The 23,435-nt window shown below is 40.4% G+C and overlaps 1 protein-coding gene across 3 annotated transcripts in view; it reads left to right on the top strand.

Annotated features, from left to right (window-relative positions):
- Window positions 1–23,435, top strand: part of FILIP1 (filamin A interacting protein 1) — a 349,281-nt gene that overhangs the window by 134,130 nt on the left and 191,716 nt on the right. The window contains exon 1 of one of the 3 annotated variants that reach the window (XM_070795472.1): window positions 23,010–23,263. The exons of the other annotated variants lie outside the window; for them this stretch is intronic. The gene's annotated coding sequence lies outside the window, so the exon portion shown is untranslated. Of the gene's footprint in view, window positions 1–23,009; window positions 23,264–23,435 lie in introns of those variants that run through there. 3 annotated transcript variants of the gene reach the window in all.

Below are 23,435 nucleotides of genomic sequence, written 5' to 3'. Positions count from 1 at the left end.
TTTGTAAGGAAAAGGTGAAAGAAAGCCATGAAATGGACATATTAGAGTTGGCCAAATGCAGTCTTTAAAAAATGATTTGCTACAGATTTAAAGCCAAAAGACAATTTGATTGAAAGCAGTAGACTACTGACATCACCAAGACAATCAAGTTACTGCCAACTTGCCTTGTTTATCTAAAAGATCTTTGCAAAAATAAGATTCCCCCCTACCCTGACATACACATGAGTCATAGACAATACAGTAATAGGGATAAATGAACTTTATTTTTCTTTATATCTCTTTAATATACTTATGTCTTCAGTAACTCATTTTAGGGCCTGCTTCTTTGACTGAGGCACCACAGCACAACAGGAAAGGAAGAGGCATTGCTGAGTTCATAATGCTATTTCAGTGTGGCAGCCTAAGTACATGAGGAAATGACAGCCCGGGCCTGTATTTGGAGGCTTGCAGTTACTGTGACGACAACACACACTAATGAAAAACAAAGATGGTCTGCCTGCCAGCGCAAGCCAGGAAGACTTCTGCCAGCTCAGATTTTTCCTAATTATTCTATAAGTCTTGCAATGTGACACTGGAGATATTCAGGGCTCTTTGTGTTTCATTAACTGTTTAGTGAGTGACACATGCTTCAAGGGCAGCCTGGAATTTGGATGAGGGCGTGGCCTTTACACACAAGCTTGACTTTCACATGCTGGCTTGATAGAGCTCATCTTCTGGTTTGGATGCCACCAGGCCAGTTGCTCTGGTCCCAGCCTGCTTGTTTGGCCCTCAAGGAAGCCAGCTGCTTTGGTAGAATTTACTCCTCGGCGGCCCCTCAACTTCGGTGACAAATCCCCACCTTCCCTATTCTGTTCATTCCATAGATAGTTGCCCAGAATGCCAGGTGTTCCAGCTAATGACTGGGACATCTGAATCCCAATTGTTTTATAGTGATACAAAAGACAATATAATGATAATAATAGGTACTTTTTAATATACATTATCTACATAACGTTTTACGATAGAGCTGTGCATAATGATTTAGTATACGTAAGTGATCATAATAATAGCAGACACTGGAGATTATTCTGTGCAGGCATTTCGGATGATTTTATTTACTCATAACAGCCTGATGAGGCACTATTTTTATCTCTTGTTTTGTGGATTAGAAAAATTAGGGCTATAGATGACAAGTAACTTGGTGGTAGGTTTGAGATTCAAATCTGGGCAATTTGCCTTTATTTAGTCCATATTTTCACCACTTTCTTGTAAAGGAGGCAGCTGTTCAAGGAGGACCTGTACTTCAATGACTGTGAGGCTGAAGCCCTTTCCCTAAGATCGGGACTTGAACCCAGCCCAAAAGGCATAGTAATGAAGCTCCGGTTCTTATGTCTTATCACAGAAAGAATTCAGTGGGAGACAAAGTGATAGGTAAGAAGTAGATTTATTCATAGAGAAACACACTCCACAGGCAGAGTGTGGGCCATTGCAGAGGGCAAGTAGAAGGCCATCAAATGTGACATGGTTAGTTTTTCTGGGCTGGGTAATTTCATAGGCTAAAGAGTGGGAGGATTATTCCAATTATTTTGGGGAAGGGGAGGAGATGTCCAGGAACTGGGCTACTGCCCACTTTTTTGGCCCTTTGATGGTGCCTTGGAACTGTCATGGCACCTCTGGGTATGTCATTTAGCTTTGCTTATTCAGGATCAAGGTCTGGTCGACATTGACTTGTCTGACATCTTGGACTCGTTTGATTCTAATTGTTTTATGTTGTGTTCTTGGGCTATGCCATTCTTTCAAAAGTTGTGCCCTGCCCTCTTCCCTCCTGTTTCAAGAGGTTTTGGTGAGATGTGACCCTGCAGGGGTCAGCTGCCCCTGCAGTCTGAAGTCCGAAGGACAAAAAACAAAGAGACTCAAGGTTGAAGGTCCATTTGGGGCTCTTCTCGTGAGTCCTGAAGTGGAGCCAGAAGCTGCAGTGGCCACTGGAATTGGGCAGCTCAGGAGGAGATAGGCCTGGGGTCTTTGGAACACAGAAACTCTTATTCCAGTGGCGATGGCACAATGCAGTGTTCAGCTTCTACACTGCTGAGATGTTTCTCTGAAAGAGGAGGCCTTGGAGTGTTTGAATTTATGATCTATTATGTGTGCTATCATAGCCAAATCCTTTGATGCTGTTGGAGGTTTTGGTATGTTGTTGCTCCTGTTGACAAGTTAGAACTCCACCTTCTATTGTCATGAAGTGCTCTGCAGATCTCTGTCTTGGTCATGGGCATTCCATTTGTTAAGTGGTACAAGAGAGAGTCCTGCAACATACTTATTCCAGCTGCTGGTAGCAGTAATTCTGGAAGAAGCCTTTGGTGGTGTGTGTAAGTTAGTTGGGGGAAAACAGTGAGGAAGGGGACAGAAAGTCTCATTCTGTATAAGATCTCTTGTGCATGCTAAGTCACTTCAGTCTTGTCCAGCTCTTGATGACCCTAAGGACTGTGGCCTGCCAGGCTCCTCTGTCCGTGGAATTCTCTAGGCAAGACTACTAGAGTGGGTTGCCATGCCCTCCTCCAGGGAATCTTCCTGTTGCTGGGATCAAACTGGCATCCCTTATGTCTCCTGCATTGGCAGGTGTGTTCTTTACCACTAGCGCCACCCGGGAAGCCCATGAGAGCTCTTACTGGCTCCCAGTGACTTTGCTTAGGTAATGAGTTGTCAATCTGGCAGCATGTTGTTCCTTCTGAAAACCAGAGAGCGTGCTGTAGTTTAAGGAAAATTACCTGATATCTTGCAGTCAGTGGTTTGTTACAGTGGAACAGTGGTATGAGATGTTTTATTGGTTATTCTGTTTAATTCCTTTATCTTTATTCAAACCAAAAGTTACCTGAAAGTAGTACAACACGGTAAATCAACTATACCCCCAAAATAAAACCGAGAGTAAAAATGATGCTAAAAATCTGTCTGGATAGAACTGGAAATTCTGAGTTTATGTTTGCTTGTATGGCACTTAACTTTTGCATTGTCTGAAGTAATAATAAAAGGAGAGCAGCTCTAATATAGTTTTGATGGAGAGGATAATGCTTTGCATTTTCTTATGCTGCTGCTAAGTCACTTCAGTCGTGTCCAACTCTGTGTGACCCCATAGACGGCAGCCCACCAGGTTCCCCCGTCCCTGGGATTCTCCAGGCAAGAACACTGGAGTGGGTTGCCATTTCCTTCTCCAATGCAGGAAAGTGAAAAGTGAAGGTGAAGTCGCTCAAGTTGTGTCCGACCCTCAGCGATCCCATGGACTGCAGCCTGCCAGGCTCCTGATCCATGGGGTTTTCCAGGCAGGAGTACTGGAGTGGGGTGCCATTGCCTTCTCCATTTCTTATGCTAGTAGCCATAAATACTCTACTTTTTCAGTGTATCAAATATCCTAGGTGGTGGGATTGAATATCCCAGGAAGGTGAACGTTTCATGTGAAGTAAACATATAGCAGCATGCGTCCCTAGTGTCATGAGAAGTTCTATTCTATGAATTACAAACAGCATTTTGTCACAACTATACTAACACACCCCAGCCCCTGCTCCTGCTTGCTCAGTGCTGGTGAGCAACCAGGACTTGTGCACTACTGACTTGACAGGCTAAACACCTGGAGCACATACACTCTCTGCTCTGTGGCAGGGATCTAGTTAATCCAAAGTAGAGGCAGTGATACATTTCATCAAGGTGTTCTTTTTCATTCACGTGATCTCTCCTGACTTTCTTACAACAAACCAAGAATTTCTCTTTTGTCCTCCCTGTCTTTATGTAAAAAGGTGTAACAGTGTCAACGGAGGGAAAGAATTAGTGCTTATATCCTTTGGAGAAAAAGGGCTTCACTGGTTGGCTTCTGGAAGTCCTTTTTTTTTCTCATTCAATTATTCTAAATTCCTCCTGGCTCCCAAGCTATGTGATAATTAAGACATTCTGTGAGGCTTCTAGCTCTCGGCACTGCCATACCTGGTCTCATTTTGAGCAGGAATGGGGGCTCTGAGTCTCAGATTGTTGATGATTAAGCAGCTTTGGTCCTGGGGTCACCCATACCAAAGAGAGTGGAAACCACTAGACTCTGAGCTCCCTCTGGGTCATCAGGCCCTTAAGTCTGTGGTCCTGAATGCTCTGTGTCCAGCAGAATCACTTGGGATGCTTTCAAAGTGCAGATGTGCAGGCAGAGCCCCAGAGGTTCTGATTCAAGCTAACCTGAGTGGATGCCCAAGGACAGACCTATTTTAGAAGCTTTTATTTGATTTTAATGTACATCCAGGGTTGAGAACCAGTTATCTAGCACAGTCTTTTCATTTTAAAGAAGAAAGTATTAGGAAGGGGAAAGAGAGGTCACTTGGTGGAAGTTACAGAGTCCTAGTCTATTAACTTTTCTATCACATGATCATAATAAACAACAAAGTAGCTGATATTTAATGAGTGTGTTCTATACATTAGGCACTAACAAGGCGGATATGAGGTAGATATCCATATGCACTACATTCTACAGATGAGGATGCGGAGGGAACCGCCAAAGGCCCTCCAACAAGCAGGTGGTGGATTTGTGATTAGAGTCCGGGCAACTGGACTCCTCAGCTTGTGCTCTTAATCTTTTAATCACTTTGCTGTTCTGGAGCCAACTCTGAGAATGTAAGGTGTTGAACGGCAGCTGCTTCCCTGTCTCAGCATCAGGGGTCTTGTGGTGGCTGGCCTTGGTGCTCTGAGTCCCACTAATTGGTCCGCTGCTTGACTAGAGATTGGGTCCTTGCACTCTTTATTTTCCCAATAAGTGGGCCAGTTGGAGGCAACCCAGTCTCTTAGGGGCTGTTCCAATGTATTCCGTTTTCCCCAGTGACTGTTTCTTTCATTCTGTCTTTCTTTTGCAGACCAATATAATCTTTTGTGTCTTAACTTCGGACACATAGTTCTTACCTTTACATGGAAATTCTAACCGCAGACTTTACTCTCTTGTTCAGACCTTGACTTTCCCCCTAATGCTGTGAGTTTGGCTGTGTTCACTGTTTTCCCTGGGATTCCCCCAGTCTGGACTTTCATACCACCCCCTAACTTCTCATGACATCAACAACAGGAAGGGATTAATCACTTCACTTCTATAGCAGCAGGTGTGCTGGAAACAAGCTGGTCTTTCCCATGGAATTGATTGGCCGGAGGGTCATTGTATTCCAAAGACCTCTTGAAGTCTACATTTTTAGGTCATATATATGGAATTAATTTTCTGATTGATTCTGTAAGTTTGAAATTCTATAGAGAAGGCGTTTTCATACCTTGGGGAAAATCTATATGCATTGTCTGTTAAATGAATTTTACCAAGTTGAAAATCACCAATGGCAAATACTGTAGCACCTATTTCTCAGAGCAATAGTAAGTCAACAAAAAGTAAAGATTTATTAAAAATAGTCCATGATAAATATTTACATGTAAATTTAAAACACTAATGTGATAAATAGATCCAGGTATGACTTGGACTCTTTTTAGCACGTGGCACAAAACAAGTACTCAATAAGGTAAATCTGTTAAATATCATGGAATTGAGGAATAAACATTACTGAGCAGTTTTGATCAGTAATTGGATGGAGCATAATTTTATAAAAACATGAGAATAACAATCTGTGACCAACGTCGTTTATTTCTCTGCTTCTAAACCTTTAATGGCCACATATTGTTTTTTTTACAAGTTAAACATCAACAGACATCTTAAATATTCATTAGAGCATCAGAGAATAATGAATCTTTAACTGAGTGGAAGCGAAGCTAGACTCTGTAGCTGCGATTAGCATGATACGTGTGTATTTCCAACAGCCGACTAGAACTCTTACTTTAAATGTAGTGGCATAAGACCTAACTATCAACGCAAGTCGAATAGTTCCTCATCTCTTCACTCATGTGCTGCAAAACTCATAAAAAAAAAAAAAACCAGAACCGGGCTCTTATTTGGTTTACTAGCTGGAAATGTTCTCATCCTCGGAAATCTATTTTGGAGTCAGCATTGCTCCCCTCCCCTACAAGTGGTAAAGCAACAGCTGCCATTTAATTAATGTTCTGCTGACAGCTCCAGCTGATGAATACCGCTGAAGTTCTCTATCAGCATCAGTACTCTCTGCATTACCCCAAGAGGAAATATTGATTATAGTTGCCCGATTTTGCCTCATTTCACCATAACCTTCTTTCCTGCACTACTTACTCCGAATTCCAATGATGCTGTTATTTACATCACTGTTCACATCTTCCAGGGAATAAGGTCCCAGCGGAACACATGTGTTCCTGATGATGTATTGCAATGGAATCTCCCCAAAATGAACACGTGAAATGTTGAACTCAAAAAGAGGCGAGGACTAGGGGGAAAACCAGATGAAAGTGACTTGTGGTTTCCCAGAAAGTGAAAAATTTTGTCCTTTTGAGAGAGAGATTAGAGGGGAAAAAAGAGCTCTTGTTTTTCCACATAGTATGAATGTATGGTTAAAAATCGTACAATTTGATTTATCTCTGGATTGTTACTCTGATTTCTGTTCCCAGATGTTTCATAGGCGTTGGGCCTTAACAGTGCTCTCATTACTATTGTGGGGCAGGGCTTCCCAGTTGGTGCTAGTGGTAAAGAACCCACCTGCTGATGCAGGAAACATAAAAGATTCGAGTTCCATCCCTGAGTTGGAAAGATCCCCTGGAGGGGATGACAACACACTCCAGTATTCCTGCCTGGAGAACCCTATGGACGGAGGAGCCTGGCCGGCTTCTGTGGCTCACAGGGTGGCAAAGAGTTGGACACGACTGAAGTAACTTTGCACTCATGCACTCGTGTGCTTAGTAGCTCAGTCATGTCCAACTCTGTGCAACCCCATGGACCGCAGCCCTCCAGGCTTCTCCATTCATGGGATTCTCAAGGCAAAAATACTGGAGTGGGTTGCCATGCCCTCCAGGAGATCCTCTTCTTGCCTGGAGAATGCCATGGACAGAGGAACCTGAAGGGATGCAGTCCATGGGGTCGCAAAGAGTTGTGTAGCATGCATTGTGTGCAATTAAAAGGATTTGGGCTGTATGAAAGCAACTGATTCGGAAGTGAGAGGCATACAGTCCGCTCCAAGATATGAAGAACATATCTTAGGCTCCATCAGACAAAGCCTACGCACGTAGCTAACTAAGAACAGGTACACAGGCTCCAAATGCTGTGGCATTAAACGACAAGGAGTTCAAGCTAACACCTGGCATCTGAGGATCTAACCTGAGGTTATGGGGTATTCTGGTAGGCAGGTGGGGCAAGCCTTTCCGCAGGACCAGGGAAGAAAGCAGGAATGTGGGGTTCAGGGACAGAATCACCGTGGAGGAGGAGCAGCCCTAGAGACTCTAATGCAATGTTGGAACAATTAAGATGATGTTAAATTCCAGAGTCCTGGGCTAGAGCTCTTTGTATCCCTCCTGTGTCACATTTAGTTTGTAGTGTTCGCCCACTCACTAAATATTACTGAAATTTGCCTGTGTCAGGGACTGAGCTAGGGATTTCGTACAATGGTGAAGAGCATATGGTCTCTACTCTCTACCTGGGTTCCAGGTAAAACCAATGGCAATTTCAATGCCAGATGACTAGGGAGTGAAGGAGATGGTGGGAGCACTCACCTGGTTTGGGGTAGTGAGTAATTGACTCAGAGATCATAGATGGGGGTGATAAAGTGACTCTTGCTATGAGGAAAGGGGACCCTAGAGGCTGAAAGCAAGATAGGAACTGACAAACAAGGTCTAAGGGCAGGCAGAGGAAATGAATGTGACTGAAAGGCTCAATAACTGATTAGTTTCAACAAGTCCACATAGCTTTACGAACAGTGGGGCGCTTATAAGTTGCATTCTTTCCACATATATGATAATTTTAACGTTTTTAAGAATAGTGTGATAAAGAGGATGCACACATTTTCATCACACTTAAAACCGTTGTGGCCATAATATGCAAGCCAAATATGCATCTTGTGGGCTAGAAAATTCTTGATGCCCAACACCACCTATACCCCGAGCATTCTTTCAAAGCAGTGAGCAATCTTAATGGGAATCTCCTGGCAGTCCAGTGGTTAGAACACTGTGCTCTCACTGCCGAGGGTGTGGGTGCAATCTCTGGTCTGAGAACTAAGATCCTATAGACTGCACGGTTGAAAAAAAATAGCAGTGACTAATCTTAATAAGTCTAAAAGGGAGGGATGGATGTTTCCTATAAAATTATTTGCTTTAGGGCTTTCACAAGTTTTGTGCACTTTGAAAAATACTTACATATATTCAGCACTTCACTTCAAGTGCCCAACTGCTGTTGGAGCAAGAATCTTGTGTGAATAGCCAGGAAATTTTTGAAGTACAAGTTGGGAGCATTGCCTTACCACATAATAAAATGAATTTTGAAACCACACTCATTAAAAACACTTTGGTAGTGGTGTCAGAATAAGTTCGCATCAGATGAGGAGATCAAAGGAAAACAGTCAGAACTCCAGAAACCTGTATATAAAGAGTTTAGTGTTAGAAAGGAGAGACATTTCAAATCAGAAAAGAAAATTTGGATTTTTCAGTCAATGGGTTTGAAATAACTGGAAAAAAATGAAATCTCTAAGTCACCCTTTCTACCAAAATACATACCAAAATACACTTAAATTCACCAGAAATTTACAATTGAGCGTGAAATACTTGAAAAAAAAAAAATATATATATATAGATGAGGTAAGAAAGAACTTCCTAAACAGGGCAAAAAAAAAAAACAGTAAAGCAAAAGACTAAAATATTTTATTCCTTAAAGCAGAGTGAAAACTTTTATGCAGGAAAAAAAAACACCTCATGAACAAAAATAATTAAGAACAAATATCCTTAATATAAAGAGCTCTTTTACACGAATAAAGCAAAGGAGACATAACAAAAGAAAAATGGACAAACAGCATAAGTAAACAATTTGTAATAAATGTGTGAAAACTAACCTCACTGATAATTAAAAATTCAAATGAAAAGAAATAGTATTGTTTTCACCAACGGATTGACAAAGACACACAGAATCTGATACCTGTCTGGTGAGGGTGTGAGGAAGTCGCCACTGTGGAATGCTGGTGGGAAAATCAACTAGGGCGAGCTTCCTGAAAGGCAATTTGACAATATGTGGTAAAAATCTTAATAATCAGAAAAAAAAAATAAGGCCATTTCCATTTTGAAAAATAAGAGTCCAAACACATGTGATGCTTTTGAGAATGCATTGTTCTCTTTTCCTCTTGTTGTTCTCAAATACTGCCTACTGACTTCTAAAAATTTGGCAGACCTAGAGGCTCTTATTATAAAGAAAAGCCCACATACTTCATTCTCGGTAGCTCGATAGGATTTCCTAGGAGGAATCTTACTCGATTAGAATTGTGGAAATAAGCCTACCTAATCACAGAAGTCCATTCTGCCTAATCACTGAAGTGCCAAGAACATCCTGATGGCTGTGTATTTCCTGAGTAATGTTATTATCAAAACAGAAACCAATATCCAAAATGGACACATCTGACTGGATCATGAGAGTGGGGGGACCAAGAGGCAGGTAGATCAAACAGAGAGCGAGAGTAAGGAATCCTTGCCTTTGATCATGACATAAAACTGCTTAAGCTCATTAGAATTACAGGATTAAACTGATCCAGGAAAAGGATACTAAGGCTCAAGTTTTCGGCAATCTGCTAAACTCACGAATTACTCTGAAAAAAATGTTTACCATAATATTTTTAGATACTGATGGATGCTAAGAGATGATTGACTCGACTGCTTTTTATGAAATGAGGAGACTGAGACCAGGAAGTTGATCTTTCTTGAAGTCATGTGCTGTTCTTAGTTGCTCAGTCTTGTCCGACTCTCTGTGACCCCATGGCCTGTAGCCTGCCAGGCTCCTCTGTCCATGGGGATTCTCCAGGCAGGAATACTCGAGTGGGTTGCCATGCCCTCTTCCAGGGTATCTTCCCAACCAAGGGATCAAACCGACGTCTCCCACATTGCAGGGATTCTTTACCATCTGAGCCACCAGGGAAGCTAAAGTCATATAGCTTGTTAATTCGGATATAGGAATTCATAGATAAGCCACAGCATTGTGCTGCTTATCTTCCTGGAAGCCAGAACATTATTGGTCTTGGGTTAATTCCCAAGATACTTGTTGGGTAGGAGTTCGTGGTTTCTGTCTCATCCTGCCTCTGGCACTCTAGACGTTGGGCATTTTGGAAGACCAACAGCTCTCTCGTCGTCAGTTCTGTCTGTTATTCCAGAGGATGGAGGGAAGCTAGTTGGAGAGTGGTTTGTGGTGTGCATGTATCCTGTGAGGGGTCTCGTGAGGGTGCTACCTGGTGCCTGTGGTGCTCAGCTACTTCCACTGGTCTGAGAGCAGAAACATTTTGTGAACACGAAGGGAGCAGTGATGTGAGTAAAACCACACCCAGACCTTCTGTGCTAATATTGTTGTGCTTTGTTCTGGGGAAGTCCTTTTTTGGAAAAAGCCACTTCTGAAAGATTTCCCAGAGTAAAGGTAGGCAGTAAGCATCTCACACCGTCTTGTGTCGTTCGGTCCTATAACAGATGTGCTGAGACGAGAGCGGTGCTTTGTTTCTATGGCGGTCCTTCCGAGTGTTCTTTTTCGTACATTGGGTACAAGTGAATGAGTTCCCTTTACTTCTCTCATACCCACAGATAAAGTGAGCCTACACATTAGATATAATTCTGTTAATTAGAATGTAAGTGTGAATAATAGCACAATTATGTGGAATCTCCAACTTCTATTTGGTGATTTAACTAGCAGTGCATTATTCAACGAATTCATCACTTCTCCTTTTGTAGCCCTCCTTTCTTTGAAAGTGAAGTTGTTCAGTCATGTCTGATTCTTTGTGACCCCATGGACTGTAGACCATCAGGCTCCTCCATCCATGGAATGGTCCAGGCAAGAGTACTGGAACGGGTTGCCATTTCCTTCTCCAGGGGATCTTCCTGACCCAGGGATTGAACCTGGGTCTCCTCATAGCAGGAGACCCTGCTTTACCATCCTTTACCATCTGAGCCACCAGGGAAGCCCACTTTCTTTAAACAGCCAATACAAAGACATGCTCATCTCTTTGCTGCTGCTTTTTTGTGTGTGTGTGTGTGGCCTCGCCGTGTGGCATGTGCGATCTTAGTTTCCCCACCAGGGGTGGAACCTGCATCCCCTGCATTGGAAGCAAGGAGTCTTAACCATTGGACCACCAGAGAAGTCACATCTTTGCTTCTTTATACTTACATACTTACACTTTCATACTTACACTCTGATTGTGGGAGTTCTGTTTCCTCTTTTTTCCCTCCCCATCTGGATTCAGACCCTGATATGTATGACTTCTGTCCTCTCCTTCAATTTCCCATGCTTTCTGGGCTTATTCTTCATTCATTCCTCTTTATTTTCTTTTCAGAACCCTCTTTCTGTCATTTCTTCTGCTTCAGCCAGTCTTAGAACATCTTTCAAGATTAATATACATCAAAACTACATAAGACACTTTTGTTAATATTACAGAGAAAGTTGTTATTGCCAAAGGATAATTTTTGTCGATAATCAACCTTCAACCTCAAGATTTATTTTCCATTCCCATTCATTCCCTGAGAAATATCCATCTTGGAACCGGGAACTGCCATTTCTGCTAGATTGTGGTGCAACAGAGCAGAGATTGAAGCACAAATTACCACTCTATGTGGGAGGTCAGACTAGATGCTTGGGAACAAGGAGACGGTCTGACTTGACTCTCCTCTCAGTTTCTAATGTTTGTTTTTCTATTCTGGAATTTGGTGACTTAAGGGGGAATAGTGTCTACTCCATTAACAGATTAGAAGAACATGGTATAAGTACAATGATTGTACAGGGCGTTTAATATACCAAGAAAAGGTCAGAATCTTGGTTATGTAAAATCCTCAAATAAATTCCAGAAATTATTCATGAGTGCTTTATTTAAAAAGAGAGTTATAAAACCAGTCCATTCTAAAGGAGATCAGTCCCGGATGTTCTTTGGAAGGAATGATGCTCAAGCTGAAACTCCAATACTTTGGCCGCCTCATGTGAAGAGCTGACTCATTGGAAAAGACTCTGATGCTGGGAGGGATTGGGGGCAGGAGGAGAAGGGGACAACAGAGGATGAGATGGCTGGATGACATCACCGACTTAATGGACATGAGTTTGAGTGAACTCCGGGACTTGGTAATGGACAGGGAGGCCTGGCGTGCTGCGATTCATGGGGTCGCAAAGAGTCAGACACGACTGATCGACTGAACTGAACTGAACTGAAAACATAAGGGCTTACCTTATATTTTAGAAAACCAAGGTGTAAGCCCATGAAATAATTTTTTTCTCTCATGGATTTTCTGATATTTGATAGGGTTGATTTGTACACAGAATTCCCTATGAAAAAAAATTACCTGTAAAGATATCAGAATCAAAAAATAAGCAATATTCAAAGCCATTTTACCTTGTTAAACCACAGAAAATATTCTTACTATTTTAATACTGTATTAATATTATATGTGACATAATAATGTAATACTGGATTATATTATTACCATGTGCTGGGTAGTCCTATGTAGAGAATCATGGAGCGGTGGGCAATGTCAGGCCACCACAAATACAACAAGAAGTATAAGGCAATTTCAGGAGAGGAGTTGAGTTAGCACTGAGCCACCCATTGCTTCACGTCAGATTCTCCTTGTGATTAGTTCAGGTTATAAAATAAAATTTTCTTCGTGGAAGGCTAACCACATTTGGTGACATCAAATCCTTACCTGCTTATCTAGAACTATGCTACCAGCCTAGAACAACTGACCAGCCTAGACTGTGTGTGACTTACAGTTCAAATAAAGTTGATTTATACTTGAGATCCATTTTATAGGAAACTTTTAATTGCACTCACTATAAAAAGGAGGTCAATTAAACTTTGGTCTGATATTATCTTCTTAACATAGCTAATGAATAGATTAGTCTCATGGAAGCTCTGTGCCTCCTCTGGGGAACCAAGTGGACAGCTCACCCACTGCCTCCATGTTAACTGCAGACCTCCCCAGGAAACGCTGCCCGGGAGGAAACGGAGCTCAGGGATACCAAGTTACAGCAGAGAGATCCTACTTCCGTCCCTCTGTTTGCATGCATGGACTATGCTGGAAGGCAAAGATTGTTGGATCTAGTTACCATATGATAACCACTTGGGGGAGTGAGAAGTGGCTTTAAATACAGCATGGGTTCTTAACTGCAGACATTTAATGAATAACAGCTATATGAGTGCAGCCTTTTTATTGTAGTGAAAACTTAGAGGCAAACATATATCTTTAATAGCAGAGTCTTCTTAATCAGGAAAAGAATGAATTTGAGTTGTTTTGACATCAAATTTGAAAAAGTGACTATTTAATAAAAAAATATATTACAAAAATATCTACTTTAAGATTCTATTGGAAAAATTAGAAGACTACATTCCAAGTGTTAGCAATGATCATCTCTGGATAAATATATGACTTAAAAATTTCTACAGTAAGCATGCATCTATATATGCACATACATATATCACATCTTTATCCATTCATCTATCAATGGACACTTAAGTTGTTGCCATACCTTGGTCATTATAAATAATGTTTCAGTGAACATAGGGACTCAGATCTTATAGAATTAGTGTTTTCATCTTCTTTAGTTAGATACCTAGAAGTGAAATTACTAGATCATATGGTAGCTCTATTTTCAATTTTTTGAGGAAACTCCATACAGTTTTCCATAGTGGTTGCACCAATTTACATTCCCAACAAGAGTGCATGAGGGAGGGAGAGAAAAAGATGGCGGAGGAGTAGGTGGACGTGGAGTGCATCTCTCTCCACAGATTATTCAGGAATACACCTCCAGGCACAGAAGTGCATGCAGAACACCAGCAGGGAGTGGACAGGAATCCCGACCAGTGGAAAAAGAATATATAGAACCACACAAAACTCAGTAGGATGAAGGAACTAGGGGGAAAACAGGAGCGTTAGTAGGACCGGACCTGCCCTCGGCAGGTGGGGGAACTGAAGCAGGGGTCCGATCCCCACAGCGGGGCAACTGTCTGAGTCAGAGGAGAAACATTTAAGGCTGAGAGTGAAACAGCTGATCTGTGGCAGCCTAAATAGAATGAGAATCAGTCTCTGCTGCAGCCATACATACCCCAGACAGGGGTACAGGTTCCCTGGAAGGCACAGCAGCTAGGACCTGGGGTTTAGTGGTTGTGGAGCAATCCCAGGGCAAGGGTTGCTGTTTACTGTGGAGAGACAGATTGAGGGGATGTGGAGGAGGAGATCGTGGTGGGAAATACCTGTGGAGGAAAGCCAGGCAGCCATGGAAGCAAGGCGATACAGCTGAGTCACGCATAGTGGGTGGAGCCATCACCATAGCCTCTCTCTCCCCCAACATGCCAGCATCCACAGATGAAGAATAGAGAGGTTGGCCCATCAAACACCTGAGGCACTATAGAGTAGGACCCCACCCAGGGTGCCCCTTTAAGTGCCTGATGTGCCAAATTACAGAGTAGGACTCCAGCCAGGGGGGCCCCTCTATGTGCCTGATGTGCCGAACAACAGAGAAGGACCGCAGGCAAGGGAGCCCTCTAAGTGCCTGAACCAGCAGAGCTATGGAGAAAGACTGGCCAAAGAGACCTTCTGATCGCCAGCTATAGGAGGCTCAGAAAAAGACTCTGATAGGGCCATAACTCCTGCGGTGGAGGCAGTCTGTGTCCCAGCACACTTGACTCTGCCAGGGTTCCTGCAAGCCAGCAGCTGTGCCACCTTCATGCTCAATTCTCATTGGGGCAGAGCTGCGACAGGCAAAAAGAGTCTTGCATCTATGCACACAGGGTCGCATTGGTAGTGTTCAACTCTTTGTGACCCCGTAGACTGTGGCCTGCCAGGCTTCTCTGTCAGGGACAGAGGGCTCTCCAGGCAAGAATACTGCAGCATATTGGCCAATACTGGTTGCCATACCCTTCTAGAGCACAGTACCCTTCTAGTTGCCATACCCTGCTGCCCTAGCTGCCAAGTCCCCTGAGTACCTGGTGCTGCCAGAACCCCTGTGACCCAAGCAGCTGCACCACCTCCACAACTGGCCCTCACAGGGGCAAACCCACGTTCTCCAGGGCAGCCTCAGGAGCAAACCGCAGTGGATGACCCACATGCAGAGGTGGAAAGAAAACCACAATTGAAATCCAGGGGCAGTGTGGCCCAGGAAGAAGACCCAAAACCTTTCCACCAGCTGCAGATTAAATCCACATGATCAACTAGGCAGACTCATGTCTATGGAATATATAAAAGGTCATTGAGAGCTCCCACATAAGAAAGCACTCTAGTTCTGATGGCTGTGGATATTGGAAGCAAGAACACACATGAGTAGGACCAGATTAGAATCTGAACTGCCCCCACAGAAGGTCCAGAGATCAGCACAGTGTTGGAGGGCATCCTAGGGAGGTGAGGTGGACTGTGACTCCCAGTGAGGGAGAGGACTCTGACAGCAGTGACCCAAGAAAAACATTTATTATTCTGATATTTTCACTTGTTCTATAGATTCTTTTGGACTTTTTTTCCTTTTTACTCCCCCCAACCCCACTCTGTTGTAGTTGTCAGTTTTATTGGCACTGTGAAATCTAATTAAGCTTTTGAGCTTTTTTCTTTCTTTTCTTTCTCAGTCACATTTTTTATTGTTGTTATAAACCTCTGCCTCTACATTGGGCTTTTGCAGTTCTGTGGAGTTTTCCATTTTTTTTTCTTTTCTCTCTTTTTTTAAATTTTAATTTTTAAAGCCTATTATTGTTTTTCTACATATATTCCTCTGTTTGCTTTCCCCACTGTTCTTTTCCCCTTGCAGTTAATCTTTAATGTGTATAAATCTTCTTTATCTACCTCTGTTTAACTTTGATAACTATTCTTTCTTTCCTTTCCTTTCAACATATTTGTTAGCTTTGTTTTCATTGCCTTATTTCCCACTTGGCACCTTGCTTTGGTTTTGTTTTCCAGTTTGTGCTTCAGTTAGTTTTGTTCTTAACTGGTAAATATAATTTTTTATTTCCTTTGTTCTCTGGGTCAATCAACTGTACTTTATTTTTGTTGGACTGTTTTGATTTTGTTCATGGGTGTGTATGTATATGTGTATATTCCATTATTTTAATTATTATTTGCCTGATTTTATAACTGCCATTTGTCTGGGGTTCATTTTTTGTTACTTGTTTTGGGATATTTGTTTTAATCTCACTTAATGCTGTAACAAACCACTTGTGGAATCTTCATTCCTGACCAGAGATCAAGCCCTGAGCCTTTGGAGTGGGAGAACTGACTCCAGGAGCCTAGACTACCAGAGAACTAACCCTAGGGAGTATCAAATAGTGAGAACTCATGCAAAGGAAACCACTTGAATACAAGACTAAGCATCACCCAACCACCAGTAGCACCCTGTGCAGGATGCCTCATCTAAACAACAAACAAAACAAAAATACAAACCCAGTCATCAGCAGACAGGATCGCCACATCACTCAGCCTTGCCCATCGGAGGAAAAACAAACAAACAAAAACTCAGCATGAATCTCACCCTATATGAAGCTTACACAAACCACTGGACCAATCTTAGGAGGGCGGAAACCAAAAGGAAGAAAGAATTCAACTTTGAAGCCTGGGAAAAGGAGACCTCAAACATAATAAGTTAAAAAAGAATAATGAAAAGGCAGAGAAGTACTACACAAATGAAGGAACAAACTAGAAATGCAGAAGTCCAAATAAATGAAGAGGAAATAGGCATACCACCTGAAAAAGAATTCAGAATAATGATAGTAAAGATGATCAAAAACCTTGAAAACAAAATGCAGAAAATGCAAGAATCAATTAACAAAGACCTAGAAGAATTAAAGAATAAACATACAAACAACACAATTACTGAAATTAGAAATACTCTAGAAGGAATCAATAGCAGAATATCTGAAGTAGAAGAATGAATCAGTGAGCTGGAAGATAAAATGGTGGAAATAACTTCTGAAGAGCAGAATAAAATAAAAAGAATGAAAAGAACTGAGGATAGTCTTAGAGACCTCTGGGACAAAATCAAATGCACCAACATTTGAATTATAGGGGTCCCAGAAGAAGAAGAGAAAAAGAAAGGTTATGAGAAAATTTTTGAAGAGGTTATAGTTGAAAATTTCTCCAACATGGAAGAGGAAATAGTCAATCAAGTCCAAAAGGCACAAAGAGTCCTATACAGGATAAACCCAATGAGAAACATGCCAAGACACATAGTAATCAAACTAACAAAGACTAAACACAAAGAAAGAATATTAAAAGTAGCAAGGGAGATGCAGCAAGTAACATACAAGGGAAACACCATATGCTTAAAAGCTGATCTTTCAGCAGAAACTCTGCAGGCCAGAAGGAAATGGCAGGATATGTTTAAAGTACTGAAAGGAAAAAATCTACAACCAAGATTATTATACCTGGCAAAGATCTCATTCAAAACTGATGGAGAAATAAAAAGCTTTTCGGACAAGCAAAAGTTAAGAGAATTCAGTACCACTAAACCAGCTTTACAACAAATGTTAAAGGGACTTATATTGTCAAGAAATACAAGAGAAGAAAAAAGATCTACAAAATCAACCCCAAACAATTAAGAAAATGCCAATAGGAATATATATATATATTCCTATTAAAGTAATATTAAAGTAAATATTAAAGTAATTATTGATATATATATATATCAATAATTACTTTAAATGTAAATGGATTAAATGCTCCAACCGAAAGACACAGATTTGCTGAATGGATACAAAAACAAGACCCATATATATGTTGTCTACAAGAAATCCACTTCAGGCCTAAAGACACATATAGACTGAAAGTGAGAGGATGGAAAAATATATTCCATGCAGATGGGAAGCAAAAGAAAGCTGGTGTAGCAATCCTCATATCAGACAAAATAGACCTTAAAATAAAGAAGATTACAAAAGATAAGGAAGGACACTACATAATGATCAAGGGATCAATCCAAGAGGAAGACATAACAATTGTAAATATCTATGCACCCAACATTGGAGCACCTCAATACATAAGACAAACATTAACAGACATAAAAGGAGAAATTTACTGTAACACAGTAATAGTAGGAGACTTTAAAACCCCACTCACACCAATGGACAGATCATCAAAACAGAAAATTAATAAGGAAACACAAGTCTTAAATGATACTTTAGATGATATGGATCTCATTGATATCTTCAGGACATTCCATCCAACGCAGAAGAATACACCTTCTTCTCAAGTGCACATGGAACATTCTCCAGGAGAGACCACATCTTAGGTCACAAATCAAACCTCAATAAATTTAAGAAAATTGAAATCAGATCAAGGATCTTCTCCGACCACAATGTTATGAGACTAGGTATCAATTACAAGAAAAAAAACTGTAAGAAACACAAACGTGGAGATTAAACAACATGTTTCTAAATAATCAACAGGTTACTGAGGAAATCAAAAAGGGAAATCAAAAAATTTCTAGAAAGAAATGACAATGAAAACATAACAACTCAAAACCTATGGGATGCAGCAAAAGCAGTTCTAAGAGGAAAGTTTATGGCAACACAATCCTTCCTCAAGAAACAAGAAAAACTTCGAATAGACAGCCTAACTTTACACCTGAAGCAACTGGAAAAAGAAGAACAAAACCCCCCAAAATTAGTACAAGGAAAGAAATCATAAAGATCTGAGCAGAAATAAATGAAAAAGAAATGAAAGAAGCAATAGTAGAAATTAATAAAACTAAAAGCTGTTCTTTGAGAAGATACACAAAATTGACAAAACTTTAGCCAGACTCATCAAGAAAAAAAGAGAGAAGAATCAAATCAACAAAATTAGAAATGAAAAAGGAAAGGTTGCAACAGTCAATGCAGAAATACAAAGGATTATAAGAGACTGTTATGAACAACTATGTGGCAGTAAAACGGATAACCTGGAAGAAATGGACAGGTTCTTAGAAAAGTTCTGTCTTCCAAGACTGAACCAGGAAGAAGTAGAAATTATGAACAACCCAATTACAAGCACTGAAATTGAAGCTGTCATCAAAAATCTCCCCAAAAAACAAAAGCCCAGGACCAGATGACTTCACAGGAGAATTCTACCAAACATTTAGAGAGGAGCTAATGCCTATCTTTCTAAAACTCTTTCACTAAATTGCAGAGGAAGGAACATTCCCAAACTCATTCTACGAGGCCACCATCACCCTGATACCAAAACCAGACAAAGACAACACAAAAAAAGAAAATTATAGGCCAATATCACTAATGAACATATATGCAAAAATCCTCAACAAAATTTTAGCAAACAGAATTCAGCAACACAACAGAAAGCTCATACACCATGATCAAGTTTGGATTATTCCAGGGATGCAAGAATTCTTCAATATACACAAATCAATCAATGTGATATACCATATTAACAAATTGAAAGATTAAAAACCATATGATAGTCTCAATATTTGCAGAAAAAGCCTTTGACAAAATTCAGTACCCATTTATGATGAAAACTCTTCAAAAAATGGCATAGTAGGAACCCACCTCAACATAGTAAAGGTCATATACAACAAGTCTACAGCAAGCATTATTCTCAATGATGAAAAACTGAAAGCATTCCCTCTAAGATCAGGAACAAGACAAGGGTGTCCATTTTCACCACTATTATTGAACAGAGTTCTGGAAGTCCTAGTTACAGCAATCAGAGAAGAAAAAGAAAGGAATCCAGATTGGAAAAGAAGAAGTAAAGCTCTCAATGTTTGAGGATGACATGATACTCTACATAGAAAACCCTAAAGACAGTATCAGAAAATTACTAGAGCTAATCAGTGAATTTAACAAAGTTGCAGGATACAAAATCAATACACAGAAATCACTTGCATTTTTATATACTAACAATGAAAAATCAGAAAGAGAAATTAAGGAATCAATCCCATTCACCATTGCAACAAAAAGAAATATCTAAGAATAAACTTAACTAAGGAAACGAACTGTACATAGAAAATTATAAGGCACTCATGAAAGAAATCAAAGATGACATAAACAGATGGAGAGATATTCCATGTTCCTGGTTAGGAAAAATCAATGTTGTGAAAATGACTATACCACCAAATGCAATTTACAGATTCAATGTGATCCCTATCAAATTATCAATGGCATTTTTCACAGAACTGGAACAAAAAATTCAGAATTCACATGGAAACACAAAAGACCCTGAATAGCCAAAGTAGTCTTGAGAAAGAATGGAGCTGGAGGAATCCACTTTTCTGACTTCAGATTACACTACAAAGCTACAGTCATCAAGATGGTATGGTACTGGCACCAAAACAGAAATATAGATAGAAAGCCCAGAAATAAACCCATGCACCTATGGGTACCTTATTTTTGACAGTGAAGGCAAGAATATACAATGGGGCAAATACAGCCTCATCAATAAATGGCACTGCCTCTTTCTTCTATGTTTATGGTTTTAGGTCTTCTAGGTTTATGGTTTCAGGTCTTATATTAAGTCTTTAATCCATTTTGAGTTAATTTTGGGGTATGGTACTTTGCCAACAAAGGTTCGTCTAGTCAAGGCTATGGTTTTTCCTGTGGTCATGTACGGATGTGAGAGTTGGACTGTGAAGGAGGCTGAGCACCGAAGAATTGATGCTTTTGAACTGTGGTGTTGGAGAAGACTCTTGAGAGTCCCTTGGACTGCAAGGAGATCCAACCAGTCCATTCTGAAGGAGATCAGCCCTGGGATTTCTTTGGAAGGAATGATGCTAAAGCTGAAACTCCAGTACTTTGGCCACCTCATGCGAAGAGTTGACTCATTGGAAAAGATTCTGATGCTGGAAGGGATTGGGGGCAGGAGGAGAAGGGGACGACAGAGGATGAGATGGCTGGATGGCATCACTGACTCGATGGACGTGAGTCTGAGTGAACTCTGGGAGTTGGTGATGGACAGGGAGGCCTGGCATGCTGTGATTCATGGGGTCGCAAAGAGTCGGACACGACTGAGTGACTGATCTGATCTGATAAGAAAGTGGTCCAGTTTCATTCTTTTGCACGTAGCTATCCAGGTTTTCCAACATCATTTTTTAAAGAGGCCGTCTTTTCCCCACTATACATTCTTGCATCACGAAACATTTTTTTAATGCCCCTCCAAAATCATTGACACCGGCGTTATAACTTTAATGACACAAGAAGACTGTACCTTAAGTTTGGATTTCCACATGTTTCTATCCTTCATAACTGTGACATCATTTTTTTTCTTTATCTTCATCCAGCCTGTTTTGTTGCATAAACTGTGATAGGAATCTCCCCACTGATTGCCCTTGTGGTCTAGCTCAGTGTGTCTCAACCTCAAAGCAATGGACATTTTGTGTTGGATAAATCTTTTTTCCTTTTTAAAAAATTTTAGTTATTTTTTAATTGAAGGATAATTGCTTTACAGAATTTTGTTGGTTTCTGCCAAACAACATGAATCAGCCATAGGGATACATATGTTGGATAGTTCTTTGTAGTGGAGGTTTGTCGTGTATGTTGTAGGATGTTTGTGTATCCTTGGTTTTTACCCACAATATACCAGTAGCACTTCCCACTCTAAGTTGTGACAACCAAAAATGTCTTCAGATCTTAAAAGAAATAACCTTTGAGAGATGAAATTGCCTCTGGTTGAGAAAGCTCATTTCTTTAGCTGATCTGAACTCAGTTGGTGTTAAAATCTTCATGAAACAGAATAGTGTAGGCCATTTCTTTTCTTTCAGTTGAGTTCTATCATCTAATAAATATAACCAGAACATTCTGTCATATTCCAACAGTAATATTTGTCGAATCCTAAATATGACTAGTTCTAACTTAGCTTCCAGTGGGACCTTGGCAGAACAAGAGATTTGCTTGTGAGGTAAAGTGCCATTTTACTAGCAAGCACCAGTCTTGGTGAACATCTTACTTAAATCCTTTGGTGTTTGTATCTCTTTATTTGTTTATTTTAAACTTTTATTTTATATTGGGGTGTAGCTGATTAACAGTGTTGTGATAATTTCAGTTGAACAGTGAGGGGACTCAGTCATACATACAGTATCTCTTTAAATGTTGTTCGTCTTTCAAAGTCTATTTAAAAACCCAAACCAAAAGCTGATTTTCATATGGTATTTCTTTCTCTGAGTTACTTCATTTAGTAAGATAATCTCTAGTTGCATCCCTGTTGCTGCAAATGGCATTATTTCATTCTTTTTTATGGTATATATGTGTATAACTGAGTCACTGCTGTACAGCAGAGATCAGCACAACATTGTAAATCAACTATACTTCAGTTAAAAAAAAAGAAACCTACAAAAAAAACCCACAAAAAACTTACACCTCACACTTTCCTTGTAATAAATAGGACTTTCTGATTCCTTACCTTTGTTCCTTCATGGCACTTTTCATCTGGTCTATACATTTTGGCAAGTAATTATTTTCCATTTTGTATTTGATTTTATACCTTCTTGTTTGTTTGCTCATTTTCACCTTGTTGTTTTATATCCCATTTAATTGGAAGTTCTTGAAGGCAGAGATGTATCTCGTTTGTTTTCCCTTACAAACTTGACATGTGGCTAGACTACATGGAGTGGATATTCAGTAAACACAGGATATAATTCAGCTGCTTATGCTGCAAGTGGTTTAAAAATTGAGTATTTTGGAATATTATGGATTCTCACCAAGCTTACCCCTAGAAACTACAGAAAAGAAATTCACTAAAATATATTAACTTTTCCAATGTTTTCTATTTGTTAGTTATTGAACTTAGTATGGACTGGTTGCTCAGAGGTAAAGAATCTGCCTACCAATGTAATGCTGGTTAAATCCCTGGCTCAGGAAGAGCCCCTGGAGGAGGGCATGGCAACCCACTCCAGTATTCTTGCCTGGAGAATCCCATGGACAGAGAAGCCCAGAGGGCTACAGTCCATAGGATTGCAATGAATCGGACACAACTGAAGCGACTTAGCATGCACATGCACGATCTTAGTATTCCTGTGAAGTAAATGAACCTATTTCCATCTGTCAGTGAAAAGTGGGCTTATTGCCTATAAACTGTGTCACATGGCTAATGCTCTGACTTGAACTGTCCTACCTTAAGGAGTTCTTTTCTGCTCCACAGTATTTTCATTTTGTGAACAAAAATGTGGCCAACTGTCCCTCAACCATTTCAGAATGATGGACTCTGGATATATGTCAACACTTGAAAATTACCATAGCAATCAGCTGAATTTTTCTCTCATTTGGTAAGTTTGGTTAATTATAACATATTATGTTTTTGTTTTTTTTTTCAAGAGCAGTGTTTAGCTTTCACCACCTCCAGGATATTTATGTTTTATTTTTTGTTAACTATAGAAATGGTAAGACATTTCTACACACTTTGACATATATAGGGATCATATAAAATTAAGCTGTTAC

Source organism: Bos indicus, chromosome 9 (genome assembly GCF_029378745.1).
Source record: "Bos indicus isolate NIAB-ARS_2022 breed Sahiwal x Tharparkar chromosome 9, NIAB-ARS_B.indTharparkar_mat_pri_1.0, whole genome shotgun sequence".
Lineage (NCBI taxonomy): Eukaryota > Metazoa > Chordata > Mammalia > Artiodactyla > Bovidae > Bos > Bos indicus.
Note: the sequence above shows the minus strand (reverse complement) of the source record. Positions and strands in the feature narration are given on the sequence as shown.